Below are 15,927 nucleotides of genomic sequence, written 5' to 3'. Positions count from 1 at the left end.
AACAACAAGGTTTGTGTGGGTCTCCAAGTAGTTGGTAGTAATGTAAAAGTTCATTTTGACCCAAAACATATGTCTAGTGCCTTGGTAAGTTCTAGGCGAATATTGCAAGATCATGAAAGGAGAAATAATGATGTGCAATGTTATGATATAATTGTGAGTCAGTCAGGAGATCATGAGGCCAAGTTATGAGTGATAAGATATTAAATAAATTTCATAAGATCATGGAGGTAAGAAAAAAATTATTACAATGCTATGATAGGGCCCATTGTCGTATGATCAAGGAGGTAAGGATAAAGCGCTACAATGTTTTAAAATTGCCAAGAATCATAAGATCAGGATGCCTAAGTTGGAGGGCCAAGATATTATGCCATTGTCATGATGTTAGGAATCTAAAATAGAGATAGTGTGATGCTACAATCGTGAGATCAAGACAGAGACTTGGGCCTTTAAGATACTACAAAAATGATGAAAATGATAAATTTTTCGTATGATCAAAGTGGTAAAATGTAAATGTTGAGATAATATGATAATATCATATGAGTGTAACATCTTAAGATTAGAGGCACATTTTAAATATTTCAAATGCATAAAGTATGTGGGGCACGCTCGAGTTGCACTTTAGAAAGTGAAAATTTGACAAGTGGCATCCACTGGGGGGGTGGTATGAGATAGAATGAATTTTCAAATAGGTGTTCCATCCTAAGTTTGAAATTTTTAATTGATTTTAATATTTTATATAGTTTTAACAATGTAATATTTTAAATTTTTCAAACTTAATACTCTATTCATGGCCCAGGGCCTAAAATTTCAAATTGACCTTAGAGGCATATTTTTATTAGAAACATGCACTATAATATACCGTTGGAATTGGAAAGAGATGAATTTTCCATTTCTATAGTTGGTTTTTACATAGATCTTCATTGGAAGTAGCCACAAGAGGTTTTCAGGACATCCTAAGTGCAAATGTTGATTTGTTTTTTTTAGAATGGGATATATAAGATTTGCATAAGATTTAATTTCATTGACCACTATAAAAATGATTTGATTTTTTTTAAGCAAGCAAATGGAAGCAATGAAGTTTTGTTAACAGTGTAGTTGTATTTCATGGCAAAAGTAGAGCATGACAAAGCAAGATCAGATTGCAAACTCTTGCTTACTTTTGAAGAAAATCTAATTTTCATTCAAAAGATGTCTTTTCTCATTAACTTTAAAATAGATATATCAAATATTTATGCAACAACATTAATGGTTTTTTTTGCCAGTAGATGGAGAAGGAAGATCAGTTTCTACAACAATAGGAATGAAGGGTTTTTAAGATGACACTTGTTAGAATCAAATGGTAGATCTAGAAACCTCTTCTTGTCTATATCTTCTTCTCCTCTACTCATTATACGAGTTCCAATTTTGAGATTTTCTCACTATTGTGAAACTAGAAAGGTTCCAATTTTTAGTGACACTATTTTTCAGTATTTCCTCTATTATCAATAGTAGTAGTGTAATGCTCTTTAAAGAATTTTAACTTATACAGTCATCCCTTGAGTTCTTCTCTGAGTTATTTTCATACCATGATGTATTGATTCGAAAGAACTTAATACATAGTTTCATTTACAATTGCATTCTAAATTTTATCCCCTTTCTATGGGTTTATATTTTTTATTGATATATGCCTAAAGTGCATACCATCAAGTTGCAACTTATTTCTAAAGTTGTATGTTGTTGTGTGTCTTATTGTTGGTTCAATGACCTAAGTAATGGGCTTGATATTTTATTGATAGCACTACAAGAATCATAGGGGGATTTGATAAGTACGAGCTTCTTTTGAAGATTGATGTCTATTTGCAAGCTAGATAGATAGATCAAATTTCTAGATATATTAGTATCTTTCAGGTATACAAGTGTGTGTTTTTGACTTATTTAATGCCCAATGGATAAAGGACTAGTCAATTTAGAGGTTACATGTTCTCACTACTGCATACCTGGGTTATACTGATTCAATTATCAATCAAATATCAATTTACTATTTTATGTATTGAAGAACTAAAAGTGTTGGTCATTACTTATTTGTATCTACTTTTTTGGTTATAGTTAGTTATTGTGATCAGCAAGTTCATTAGCAACTCTTAGAAGAATATTAACCATTTCTATTATAGAGGATAGTCTTGTAGAGAAGAATATCAAGTTAATGAGATCAATTCCTAAGGTTTTCTCACCTTGGCCCTATAGAGCCTAAAGTGAAGTGAGTCCTGATGACTCTGTTAATGTTGGCCCAAAACTAAGATTTAGCCTTGCTAAATATAGGATTTAGCTAATCCTTAGGCTTTTCCTTGTCTTATGCTTCCTAGTGTTAGGTTTTAAACCACATGATATGTTCCTTTCCTAGAAAGAACTCCAACAAATTGATGACTCTATTGAGGAAAGACACGATGAAAATAGTACATCAGTAAGGAATTGTAAGTTTCTTTTCATCTCCTTGCTAGATTTGTGTCTCTCAGCTATGCCTTATTATTAATAGTAGCAAATTTGAAGATTAGTAATAGATAAGTAAACAAAAAGTGTTGCTATGAATCTAAGGGTCGGGAATAAAGGTTTCTTTCACTTTGTTAAGGGTGTGAAATCCGAAGGTTGTGTGTAACTTTTCAAATACTTGTTGTAAATTCTAGATCAACATGTTGTCTTGTGCAAGTTGGGAAAATATTTTTTCACTTAGTGAGTGGCGACTCAAAGTTGTGTCTCTATACCAAGGCAATTATCTAGTTTAGGGTATTGTGAAGGTTACAACATGTGGAATGCATATTTGAAGAAGTCATCTTAGGCCCTTGGCAATAGTTGTAAAGAAAATGTGCTATGCTATATGCAAGAGTTACTAAATCAAGACAAGATTTGAATCTATTTTTGTTCATAGCATTGAAGTGGTTTGCAAACATCAAATTTAAAGTATTTTCCACTTTCTTGAGATTTCTTTTTTAGGAAAGCAAGTTATACAAAAGGTTTCTCCATCAAGTGTGATTTTCAACACTATGTAGGAGAAGTGTTTAATGCATCTCAACATATTCTATGAAGGATAGTTTCAAAAAGTGTATTTACATCTTGGAGTATGTTATAGATTAAGTTGGTAGATGAGTTTTCAAATCTACTGCAAGTTATTTTGGTAAGTTGTAAGTTTGCAAGAAATGGTAGATTTCTTTTCACCTAGTATGCAGTCCATTGACCAAAATCATAGATCTATCTCTGCCAAGAGGTACATGCCAGTACATTTTGATGGCATTCATGGTTTTCTTAACACCATACCATATGATCTTATAAAATATTTTCCTAAGTTCAGTGGGAACTATTTTGATTTAGCCAATCAACATATTCAAATATTCAATGATTTGATTGGTGATTTTGAGATTGCTCATGAAAATGTGCATATGAAGTTGTTTGTGCAAACTTTAGAAGACAATACTAGAGATTGTTTCTCCTTTCTACTAGCATGTTCTATTTCATCTTAGGGTGAGTTACATTTAGCCTTCATGAAAAAATTTGGGGAAAGTGTGAGCATCTTTGATTCTTTTGAGAAGTTCTTAAAAATTTAAATCAGGAATGTTGAACTTATTCTTGCTTTCAATATTATATTTGCAAGAACCTCGAATGAGATTCCTAAAAAATATAGACTAGATGATCAAGTGTGTCTAGTAGTTTATCTAGATGCATTTGATAAGAAAATGAGTTATTAGTTGAGGGATAAAGAGCTCAAGACTTTGTATTAGACATTCATGATAGAAATAGAGATAGAAAATAACATAAGGTATGGACTAACTAGGAGTCATTTCTCTAAGGGTGTTTTCCTACATGATGAAGTCAAAAATGAATAGTATCATGTTCAGTATTCAAATATAGATCAGTGTATATGTTCCCCTACTATTATAGATAATCTTATAAAAAATTCAAAATAAAAAACATGTGAAGTTGAATTTGAAGTCTCTTTGTTTCAAAAAAGAGATGATCTTTTTCTTGCTGAACAAAGTGCATATGTTGGTAGTACTTCATTAGTAGATGTTAAGGTTGATTCACTTGATAAGTTATATATGCAAGATTTAATTTTAGTTGCTGCTTCTCCTATTAATTATTTTCTTTGTGTTGAAAATGTGACTAATCATGAAGTTTCAAGGCATTCATCTCAGTTTTATGTGGCTGAAGAGGTTGAAAGTTGTGTTTGAAGTGATGTGAACAATGTTGCTAATCCAATATATGATGAATATGTGTCATATAAAGAAGATAATGAGAGTGGTTACTCAAATCAAAGTAAGGAAAATGATATTACATGTTCATCTTCATACGATTCTAATGCAGAGTGTGAAGTAGAGAGCAATGAGGAAAGTAAATGTCCTTATCTAAGTAAAGGTATGGCTATTTCTTCTGAAAATCAAAGTGAAGTTCTACCTTTGAGTTGTATAAACCAGCATGTATTTGAATTTTTGGAGAGGAATTTTGTACACAATGTGAGGACAAAAAAATTATTTACAAAGATGAAATACCTAGTTGTGTAGATGAATGCCATGGAGCTGTATGTACCTGTAATCATTAGCATATAAGTAATTCTATAGTTATTGCAGTAGCACCTAGTGATAAAATAAGAGATGATTGATGGAAAAGTCACTTGATTCATCTTAGTGAAGATGATGTGAGTAATAGTGGTTTATATTCTGCATGCTTAGTTGATGAAGTGGTTATTGTGTCTTCAAGTAATGATGACGATGATTCTATTTTTTCCTCTTCACATGCTGAAAGTTTTCATGAAAATGATGTTGGAAATAGTTTCAAGGTTTTCACTAATCCATTATATGGTGAAGAGTTTGATGTTGATCAACACATCACTTGTAATGTTTAAAGGGAACTCTACATGGAATTATCAACCCACATTTTGAAGAAGACATGGAATGTTTAGATTTGGTTGAGCTTGAGCTTGATGCTGATATGTTATCTTACTATTGTTAGAGATTAGATTGTGCTTCTTCTAAGAGTGATAATCATTGTAATAATGATATTGCATTTGATGATGATGATGGCAAGGTGTTAGATGAAGTTGTTATTGAAAATCTTCCTGCACCTTGCAAGGAATTTTATGATGAATGCTCTAATATGACTGATCCATTTGCTTATTGTGAAGAATCAATAGAGAGCCCTAGATTAGTTTTACTTATTAACATGGATAAAATTTTTGAATATAAATCTGAATAATCATTTGAATACCAATTGGTTATACATAAAGATACACATTTTCAAGATGTATCTAATCTTTTTCCCCAAGTTGAGTATGAAACCTTCACATTCAAATTTGATAGCATGCATAATTCATTTGTTGAAGATAGTTATTACTTTGATCTTGATATATTTGAGCATGTTGATCCATATTTTCACAGTGAGCATTATGTTAAGAATGTTCCTAGTATGCACTATGAAAATCAAGAAAGTTATTTTGTTTTGCCAACTGAGCTAATTGAGAATTTTGTTGCGTTTAGTGAAACTGATGGAATTTTTTTTTTATCTTACCTTAGAGAGATGTAAATGGAAATCATGTGTTTGATACAGGAAAGAAATTTGGAAAAGTTTCGTGGCCCAAGGCTACTATCTTGTACAATTAGAATAGATTCCCTATTTTCAGTAAGTTGTTCAAAGGAAGTTTATGGGAATGATATACTTCCTCTAGAGATATGAATCCTTGCCATGCCCACAAGGGGCATGCATCCCCTGACAGAGCCACTGATTGGACTCAAAATTGCAATCCCATTTTGAGTACCTTTCTAAGTTTTTCGGCCACTTTGAGCCCTATAAGCATATTTTCTTGCTTGTGTACCCAACTATTGTTTTAAGGACTAAAAGGTGTTTTATGTTTCTAAAACATTTCATTCAGAAATTCTATGAATTATATAATGATAAATTGACCTTCTAAATCATTCTACAAAGTTCCTTTTTGATAGTTTTTAGTTCTACATTTTTGCCTTAGTGTCAAATAGTGACAGGAGGCCTAGTTTGCATTCAAATATCTCTCACCTGGTAATGTTTCATGACTCACCACTTTAGGATAACCTATTTTTCAATTTTTAAAACATTTTGATTTCTTTTGACTAGGTTTTGAAACCATCAAAGTTGGTTACTTATCTTTGTTATGATGATGCATATTTCTTAGAAATTTGGGAGGCCCTATTTGACCTATTATAACTTTGACCCTGTTGACCCTACAAAGAAAATTCCTTTTGTATTGTATTCTAGTGGTCACAAAATCTCTACACTCTAGATGTGAGCTTATAAAGAATTCATTTGATTAGTTTCCAAACATGATTCTAAATGCAATTTATAACTTTTTACTAGTGTCATAAAATGCAGATTGGTTAGTACCCCTATTTAGTATGTTATAACTCTATATTCATGATTTCCTTGATGAATTGGTTTGTTCCACTACTTTCAACTCTAAAAATACCTCAAGTGTTCCATTTTGTAAACCATGATGAATCTATCTGCACACTTTCCTAGGGTCATTCCATTTGCAAGAAGCACTCTTCTACTGATGTTTCTAGTCCTGCAATTCCAAGTATCCCAATTCATGTGCTCACCAAATGCATCTTGTTATTCATCATAAGCCCAAATCATATATTTATATTCCCTTCATGACAATGAACTTATTCAAGTCCCTAAGTATCTATTTTTCATGTTTTTGAAGTCAAAGCCAAATGCGCTTTCCTATTTTCTAACATGTTTATTTGTAGGTAGTTTCAATTAGGCAACTTCAATAGTCAATATCTTTTGAACCAGGTGCTTTCATGTGACAAGTTTTGACAGGATACAGTAATTTAGAACAAAGTATGAGCATGTTAACTTTTAGGCCCTAGTTATCTATTTGGGTCAGTTTTTAAAGCCAATTTTTCAAGCCTTCCTATTAGCAAATCATAGTTTGCAGATAAGTGATAAAATGAGTTTCAATGATGTTTCAATGCTCAAATTTGAACTCAAACAATTTGAGAAGATCAATGGATTAGTTTGCAATGCTAGATGTTTGAACATGATTTTTTGTTAGCCAAACCCACTTTGGGGCCTGACTGATTCTGTTAGATTAAGTAGAAAAATGTGAATTGCATAGATGTTTTAATATAGTAACCCAGTATACACATGTCATTGATTTGAAATTTAGTGAGTATATAGGATCACGCATACAAGGATCAATGAATGAAGGATTTCATCTTCATTTAGTTTGACTAATGAGTTCAATATGATTTACCTTTGATGTTTGATCACACAATAAAAGGTTAGCCTCATACTAAAGATGGTAACAGTGATTTAGAATGTAGAGATGCATACATGCCTTGTGATTTATGTAGTGATAGTGGAAATCTAGCTTTAGAAGTGACCATTATTGGTGGAGGGATAATTAGGATTTATGAACCAAGATATTCATCAATATAAAAGTTGGAAGTGATGTGTGGCCTATGGTCATTTTAGAAATTGCTAAGGTTGGTTCTAGATCTATGTTACAAGCACCGTTACAAAATGCATCAAGATTAGATTTAACACCAAAACTCAATTGTGAAATTCCATCTTGTCCTATGGATCTTTTTCATCCTTTTGAAGATTGTAACAACATCCATGAGGGGGAAATCCATTAAAAATAGATTTCCAAAAAGGAAAGGGAGCTCTACGAATTAGAGTAGAACACCCATGTTAAAGGTGTTGAAGAAAAAGGTAGGAAGCCCATGGCTTTGGAGGAGTTGCAGCCCATGGAAGGGGAAAGATGACGAGTAGAACATGCAGGGGAATAAAGTGAATTTGAAAGGCCAAAGAAGGTGTACGAGCTTGCCATGGCTAGGAGCATCTGTAGTTGAAGTCAAATGAAGAGGTCTCCAACTATAGAGATGACAATTGAAGACAAAGCCCCATACAAGGGATTTGTAGGGTGTGGCATGATAGAAAAGAAACATTCCAAGATGGCAGAGAAAGACTGCATGAAAAGATGACATAAGAGGAAGCCACAACATGTGAATGAATATAGAGCCCAATGTTGAAAAAGGAAGACCTCCACATAAAGGAAACAATCATCCACAGCAAGGGGAGTGATAGCAATATCCAGGTGCACTCCTGAGTGGGCCACTATTTGCATCAAACTCTTTTCATAGGCTCAAGTGAAGGAGAAAGGTAAGATACTTAGAGATGTGTGTATTTGAGAAGGAGGGTGGTGGTGAGTTTTAGACCTTACTCAAATATCTTCATCTCTTATGTTTCATAAGCAAAAAATAGCAGTAACCATAGGGAGAAGCGTGCTTAATGTCCCACGTTGCTAAATGCATTGGAAATTTTGATGGATTTTAACATTGTGCATCATATCTTATGAAATTTGAAGGTAATCCCTTATGACACAAGACAACAAGGTTTTTGTAGGTCTATGGGCAGTTGGCAGCAACATAAAAGTTCATTTTGACCTGAAACATATGGCTAGTGTTGTGGCAAGTTCTAGGCAAATATCACAAGATTGTGAGAGGAGAAAGAATAATGTGTAGTGTTATGATATAATTGTGAGCCAGTTAGGAGATCATGAGGCCAAGGTATGAGTGATAAAATATTACAAAATTTTCATAGGATTGTGGGGGTAAGAAACAAAGTATTACAATACTACAATGGGGCGTATTGCCATATGATTGGGGAGGTAAGGATAAAGTGATACAATATTCTAAAAGTGCCAAGAATCATAAGATTAGGATGCCTCAGTTGGAGGGCTAAGATATTATGCCATTGTCATGATGTCAAGAATCTAAAATAGAGATAGTGTGATGCTACTATCATGAGATCGAGACATGAGAATTGAACCTTTAAGACACTATGAAAATGATAAGTTTGTTGTATGATCGGAGTCATAAAATGTAAAAGTTGAGATAATATGATAATATCATATGAGTGTAATATCTTGAGATCAGGGGAAAATTTCAAATATTTCAAATGCACAAAGTGTGTGGGGCTCACTCAAGTTGGACTTCAGGAAATGAAAAATTGAGAAGTGGCATCCACTAGAAGGGGGGAATAAGATAGAATGAATTTTCAAATCATATATTTTCAAATAGGTGTTCCATCCTAAGTTTGAAAAATTTAATTGATTTTAAGATTTTATATAGTTTTAACTATGTAATATTTTAAATTTTTCAAACTTAATGCTTTGTTCTTGGCCCAAGGCCTGAAATTTAAAATTGACCTTAGAAGCACAATTTTTATTAGAAACATACACTATAATATACTATTGGAATTAGAAAGAGATACCTTTTCCATTTTTGCAGTTACATGAGGTTTTGTATTTTCAGGGCATCCTCAGTGCAAAATGCTGATTTGAATTTTTTCAAAATGGGATAGTATTAGATTTCGATAAGATTTGCATACAATTTAACCGCATTGACCACTTTAATGATGATTTTAATTTTTTTAAGTATGCAATTGGAAGCAATGAAGTTTTGTTGACAATATAGTTGAATCTCACGGCAAAAGCAGAGCATGACAAAGCAAGATTAGATTGCAAACTCCTGCTTACTTAGGAAAATCTTATTTTCATTTAGAAGATGTCTTTTCTCATTAACTTTAAAATAGATATGTCAAATATTTATACAATAGAATTAATGGTTTTGTTCATTGATAGATGGAGAAGGAAGATCAGTTTCTACAGCAATAGGAATTAAGGGTTTTGAACATGACACTTATTAGAATCAGATGGCAGATCCAAAAACCTCTTCTTGTCTATGTCTTCTTCTCCTCTACTCATTATACAGGTTCCAATTTTGATATTTTCTCACTATTGTGAGAAAAAAAAGGTTCCAATTTTTATCGTGACACCATTTTTCAATATTTCCTCTATTATCAGCGGCAGTAGTGTAATGTTCTTTGAAGCATTTTAACTTATATAGTCATCCCTTAAGTTCTTCTTTGAGTTATTTGCATACCATGATGTATTGATTCCAAATAACTTAATACAAAGTTTCATTTACAGTTTCATTCTAAAGTTTATCTCCTTTCTATGGGTTCATTGTTCTCTATTGATATATGCCCAAAGTGCACATTGTCCATTTGCAACTTGTTTTTGAAGTTGTATGTTGTTATGTGTCTTGCTATTGGAGCAAGGACCTAAGTAATGTGCTTGATATTGCATTGATAGAACTATAGGAATCATATGGGGATTTGATAAGTAAAAACTTTGTTTGAAGATTGATGTCTATTTGCAAGCTAGATAGATAAATCAAATGTCTGAATATATAAGTATATTTCAAGTATCCATGTGTGTGTTTTTTACTTATTGAATGCCCAATGGATAAGGGACTGGTCAATTTAAAGGTTACATGTTCTTGCTACTACATAACTAGGTTATGCTAATTCAATTATCAATTGAATGTCAATTTACCATTTTATGTATTATAAAACTAAAAGTGTTGGTCATTACTTATTTGCATTTGGTTATAGTTAGCTACTATGATCAGGAAGTTCATCAAAAAATCATAGAACAATATTGACCATTTCTGCTATAGGGGATAGTCTTGCAGAGAAGAGTATCAAGTTAATGAGATCAATCCCTAAGGTTTTTCCACTTTGCCCCTATAGAGCCTAAAGTGAAGTGTGTCCTGATGACTTTGTTAATGTTGGCCCAGAACTAAGATTTAGCCTTTTTTAATATAGGATTTAGCTAATCCTTAGGTTTTTCTATATCTTATGCTTCTTGGTATTAGGTTTAAAGCCACCTAATATGTTCCTTACCTAGAAAGAACTCCAACTAACCCCATCCAAGTTGAGACTTCCCAAGATGAGCAATAGAAATAGGTACTAGAAATGAAAAGCAAGGGAGAAGGCATTTTTGACCTCTTAGGTTGTGATTATATTCTTGTAGGCACTAAGATGGTGGGAGAAAAAATAAGGGACACTCTAAGGAGTGAGCCATTAGGAGAGGATTGGAATCAATTACCTCCTCTACCTCAAGGTCCTCTTGGTATTCCACCTCTGCCAAAACATGTCATGATAGTGGTAGCAGATAAAGGATCAATTTCTCCAGCTCCTTTGACAAATGAAGAAGAGCTAGAGATTAAAAATACTGAGGAAGGTGAATATGTATAGTTACATGTCAATGAAGTATATGAGGAAGGATAGATAGAAGATGAAAGGAAAGAAGTTCCTCTAGATATAGTTGATAAGTCCTTACCTAAACATGACACAAAAGCTCTCTCTAAAGATTTTCCTTTACATGGAAAGACTCCAAAGAGGAGTAATCAAGGAAATATAGTCAATAGAGGAGTTTGATAAATTGGATGATTGGATAGAAAAGATATCTTTGGGGAATAAAGTCATGGAGGGGTTACATGAAGGTATTCAAAAGATTAAGAATATGGCTTAAGAGCAATTTTTTTGAAATAGATAAATACTACAATGCCACTACCCTTGATATTTTTAAAGATGAGTTAAATATCAAGCTTTCCTCAATGAAAATTGTAGTTCAAAAATTCATAGATACATTTAAAAAAATTTCATTAGAAGATGATATAAGAAAAACATTTAAAAATGAAGTAGCATTCTTAGAACTAGATTCTAAGCTTGAGGATTTCATGGATGCAAGAATAGAAGTGAGAAACTACTAGAAAGTAGTCAAAAATAAGTATGATTCATTAGATTTAGCAAAGGCTAGTCAAGTGGTGGAAATAGTAGAGAAATTTAGAAGAAAGCATACAGACATCAATTTGGTATAAAGGGGAAGAAAACCAAGATGCTAGAAATCAAGTTTTCATACTAAGAAGATTTTTTAGATTTTTGGGTCCTACTACCAAGGTGCACTTTTTGAAGGTGCACTAAAGGTGTGCTTCACCAAGGTGCACTGACAATTTTGAAGAAGAAGTAATGCATCGATAGTTAACTTCTAGTTTCTATTTCAGAGCATTCCATGCATCAAAAAGACATTTTGATGATAGTTCAACTCCCAAAGACACCTAGAGAAGTTTGAGCTTCCATTTTTAGAGCTCTTAGAGACTCCTAGATCATCTCATGGCTTCTATCTTCTTATCTCCTTCTTCTTTTATTATTTTAATGCAAAGGCTCATGCACCCATTAATTGATATAAACAAGGGGGGGACCTACTTAACACCATTTAGAGAGTTAGTTTGTATGTAAATAGCATTATTCTATTAGTTAATAGCATGAGTTTTTATTATAAGAGCTCTCACTCCTAGCACAAAAAGAAGAGAGAATTTATTTTAAATACATGAATGTTATGTATACTCTGGTCTATTATTTTGATGCAATAATATCTAATATTGATGCTCTCATTGTGAGCATAGTAAATCTTGTCAAAGTGTGTTATTTTTGTGAATGTATATTCATGAATAATAATGGAGCTAATGGTTTTACTACATTATTATGATTGTGCAATTTTGTTTTAATTTTTTTTTAATGTTTTCCTTGTTTTAACGAATTTCACTATTGTGATGAATTGGAGAAAGGATCACTATTGATCTTGTCTAGTGTTTTGTCTCATGTGAGTGCACTTTATGTGGCCTCATGATTTGATGAAACATGAAACATATTTTAGTTATTATTAAATTTCTCGTCGACAATTGCATCAGTGGATTTGAGGAAGTGTTGCTCTTAATTTCATTAGTTTCCTACTAGATCCTTTTGATAATCATAGACATTTTGTTACTTTGGCTTATGTCCATAAAAAATTTCCCTTTCACTAATTTTCTTTAATTTCTTGTTACTCTATCTTTGTTATTTTCTTTTCAAAACACTTGGTTAAAATAGGAATTCATATAGTTACATTGATAAATTGAATTCATCATCAAACATAAAATAAAAAAATATATCTTCCTTTGTGGTTACGTCTTCAACAAATTTGTGTAGATCGTTTTATACCAGCAAAGGCCTTCTTTTGATCATACACATTTATCTTCAATTGAGTTACCCAGTAGATTGAAAAACCAGCATTTGGAATGTAGGAGTTGGTCATTGATAAGATTTTCAAGAGAGAGATTCAAAAGGATTTATGTTGTTAAGCATCATGCAAAACAACTACTCAAGAGAAGTGGTGCTAGAAGGAGGGCATAAACTCAATTTTCCCAAAAACCTAAGTTTCTATTTGAAAATTCTATAGTTTTCAAAAGTTCAAAAAATTTTCATGTCTTTCATTGTTAGAAGGTGCACTTTTTGAAGGTGCACTTTTTTTTTAATGGTGCACTTTTTAGAGGTGCACTTTTTGAAGGTGTGCTTTTCAAAGTTTCATTTTTCCAGAATAAATACAAATTGGAAGATCCTAATCCACCATCTCCATTTAGTGAGCTTTATGGTATTCACCTAGAAGACATGAGTTCCTAGAAATCAGTCACTTTTACAAGCCTCGCAATGATAATGGGTTACCAAGAATTCTACCACTCCCATTTCAAATTTCATCTTCCTCAATTCCACCTCTAAACTTACCTCCACCTATCATTCAACCTAATCCTCCATTAATGACCTTCTTTGCAAATGCAATATGTTCACGAATCAATTTTCAAGGTCCACTCAATGACCTTCCCAAAAACCTTGAGAAATTCTACCTAGGGTTCATCTATGGAGAAACACGGAGAGCTAAGGATTGCATCAAGGTTTTCAAAGAAATATGCAATCAAAAATATATTGAACAAGAGAATGTTGTCCTTTTTTTGTTCCCATATATATTAGGAGAGGTTGCATCTAACTGGTACATGAATATGCCACCAACATCTATTCTAAGCTAGGAAGCTTTTGAAAATTTTCTCTTAGATCAATTAAAAATAGTCATCAATCCAGTTCATATCTATCAAGAGAGATCCAATAGAGACCATTTCATACTTCAACTATTTCTTTCACATGGCATATCGCAAGTTGGAAACCCCTTACACCATAGGATTTGGTGTTGTAATTCAGGTTTATCTTAACTCTATGGACCACCGCACTACTATCTTCCTAAGGATATTTCTTGCTACAAATATTGATATACTAGATAAGGTTTTTGAAGAAGCACTCACCTTTACTAAATAGGCCAACCCCAATGGAGGAGGAATGATTATTCCTACCCATGTCAGTATGAAAGTATCAACATACTCTTCTAGAGTACAAGTGATACCTAGTTAATTTATTTTGCTACAATAGGTGTGCTAGTTGTGGTAGCTCCAACTATAATCTACCTAGGATAGGAACCTCCAAAAGCTGCCTTCTTTGATCAAAAGACAACACCATCTATTGATGTAGAGAATAATGTCACACCTAAGCTTAGATCAAATGAAAAATGCCATGTCCCAAAGTACTAATGATCTAACTCATTTGAGGTTGTCACAAGGGTAGAATAACAACTTCCAAAGAATGAATGCGGCCCCTTAAAAAAAAAGTATGGTCAAAATTACAACAAGAATTTTAGTGGAAATAATAATGAAAGGAATAAGTTCAAGCCACCAGATCACAAAAATAGTTTAAAAAGATAGAATCGACAATGGAATACCCATCCAAATAGTGGAAGTATCCTGTTAAACAACAATAATAATACTTAGTTTATTAATATCAATCAACTAGACATCAATCAAAATATACCCAATGATGGTGACCCATACTTCAATGGAAATCAAGAAGTGATCCAGAATCCATAGTGCACTAATAATGAGCACCCTATTCAGCTCAATGCTATGTTATTAGAATCTTATGATTCTCCATAGAACACTAAAATAGGAGACTGAGTTAACAAGGAATTTCTCTTTCCTTTCAATCAAGAATTAGACCCTAAACTGACAGATATGTTTTATTTTCAGAATGAAAAGAAAAATACTTACAACTTACAAAAACAAAGGGAACCCATGACTAATGAATTCCCCTCATATTGGGACCAACACCTCTAGACCCAAGAATAATAATCTAGTACCTGTGAGAGCATTCTATGCTAGAAAGTAAAGGCAAAACCAAGGAAATATACCTGCAATACTAAAAAATCTTGCTTGGTCAACTGAAAACTATAGTACCTTTGAAGAGCTAAAGTAGACCAAGGCTAATATATCCATGTATGATATACTACAAATTTTTCCTACTCAAAGAAAAGAATTGTTGAAAAATCTTGATCATACAAATACAATGTCTGGCGTAGGCCTTTAGAAGATAGTATCACCATAGGTTAACACCTCTTAGGCTATTTCTACCATGTATAAAGACAAGGCTAAAGTGACCCCTTTCTTGCTCAGTCTCATATTTTTTGGGAGAAACCTTCACAATTGTCTCATAGATATAGGAGCTTCTTCTAATGTCATTCCACTTTTGATAGCTCAAAAGTTGGGAGTCATCCCACAACCCACAAATTGAATAGTGATTCAACTTGAAAAAATAGAAGTGAAGGCTATAGAAATGTTGAAATATGTTCACATACAGATGACTAAAGAACCCCAAATACAAGATATCGTAGACATATATGTGGTTGAACTTCCAAAAATATACATCCTATTATTGAGTAGAGAATGGACCTAATACCTAAAAGGGTGGCTCTTAATTGACTTCACCTAATTGTGGCTACCTTGGAAGGGATTGAACAACCAAATTAGGATAGATGATGAGTCAAAAATAAAGACAATGATCACATAGTATAATTATCTAAATGAAGTATATTTCTTTAATTAGATTTAGGCTTATATAGGGTAACAGATCTTGAAAAAACTTTGATTGTAAAACCTGATAACCTAGATGTAGAATCAATTAACCCTACCCCACTAGAAGAGATCCTAAAACTATTCATAGATAGCATGGTCAAAAATCTGTAGTGTTTAGGAGAAGAGGAAGATTTGAATATCTTATACTTCCAAGATTTTGCATCTTGCATAAGGTGGGCCTTTTAGAATTTGAGTACTCACATTGTCAAGAAGAAACTGCTCAGGTATTAACTTAGATAATGCACTT

Source organism: Cupressus sempervirens, chromosome 5 (genome assembly GCF_028749045.1).
Source record: "Cupressus sempervirens isolate cs-2001-9-10 chromosome 5, ASM2874904v1, whole genome shotgun sequence".
NCBI lineage: Eukaryota > Viridiplantae > Streptophyta > Pinopsida > Cupressales > Cupressaceae > Cupressus > Cupressus sempervirens.
Note: the sequence above shows the minus strand (reverse complement) of the source record.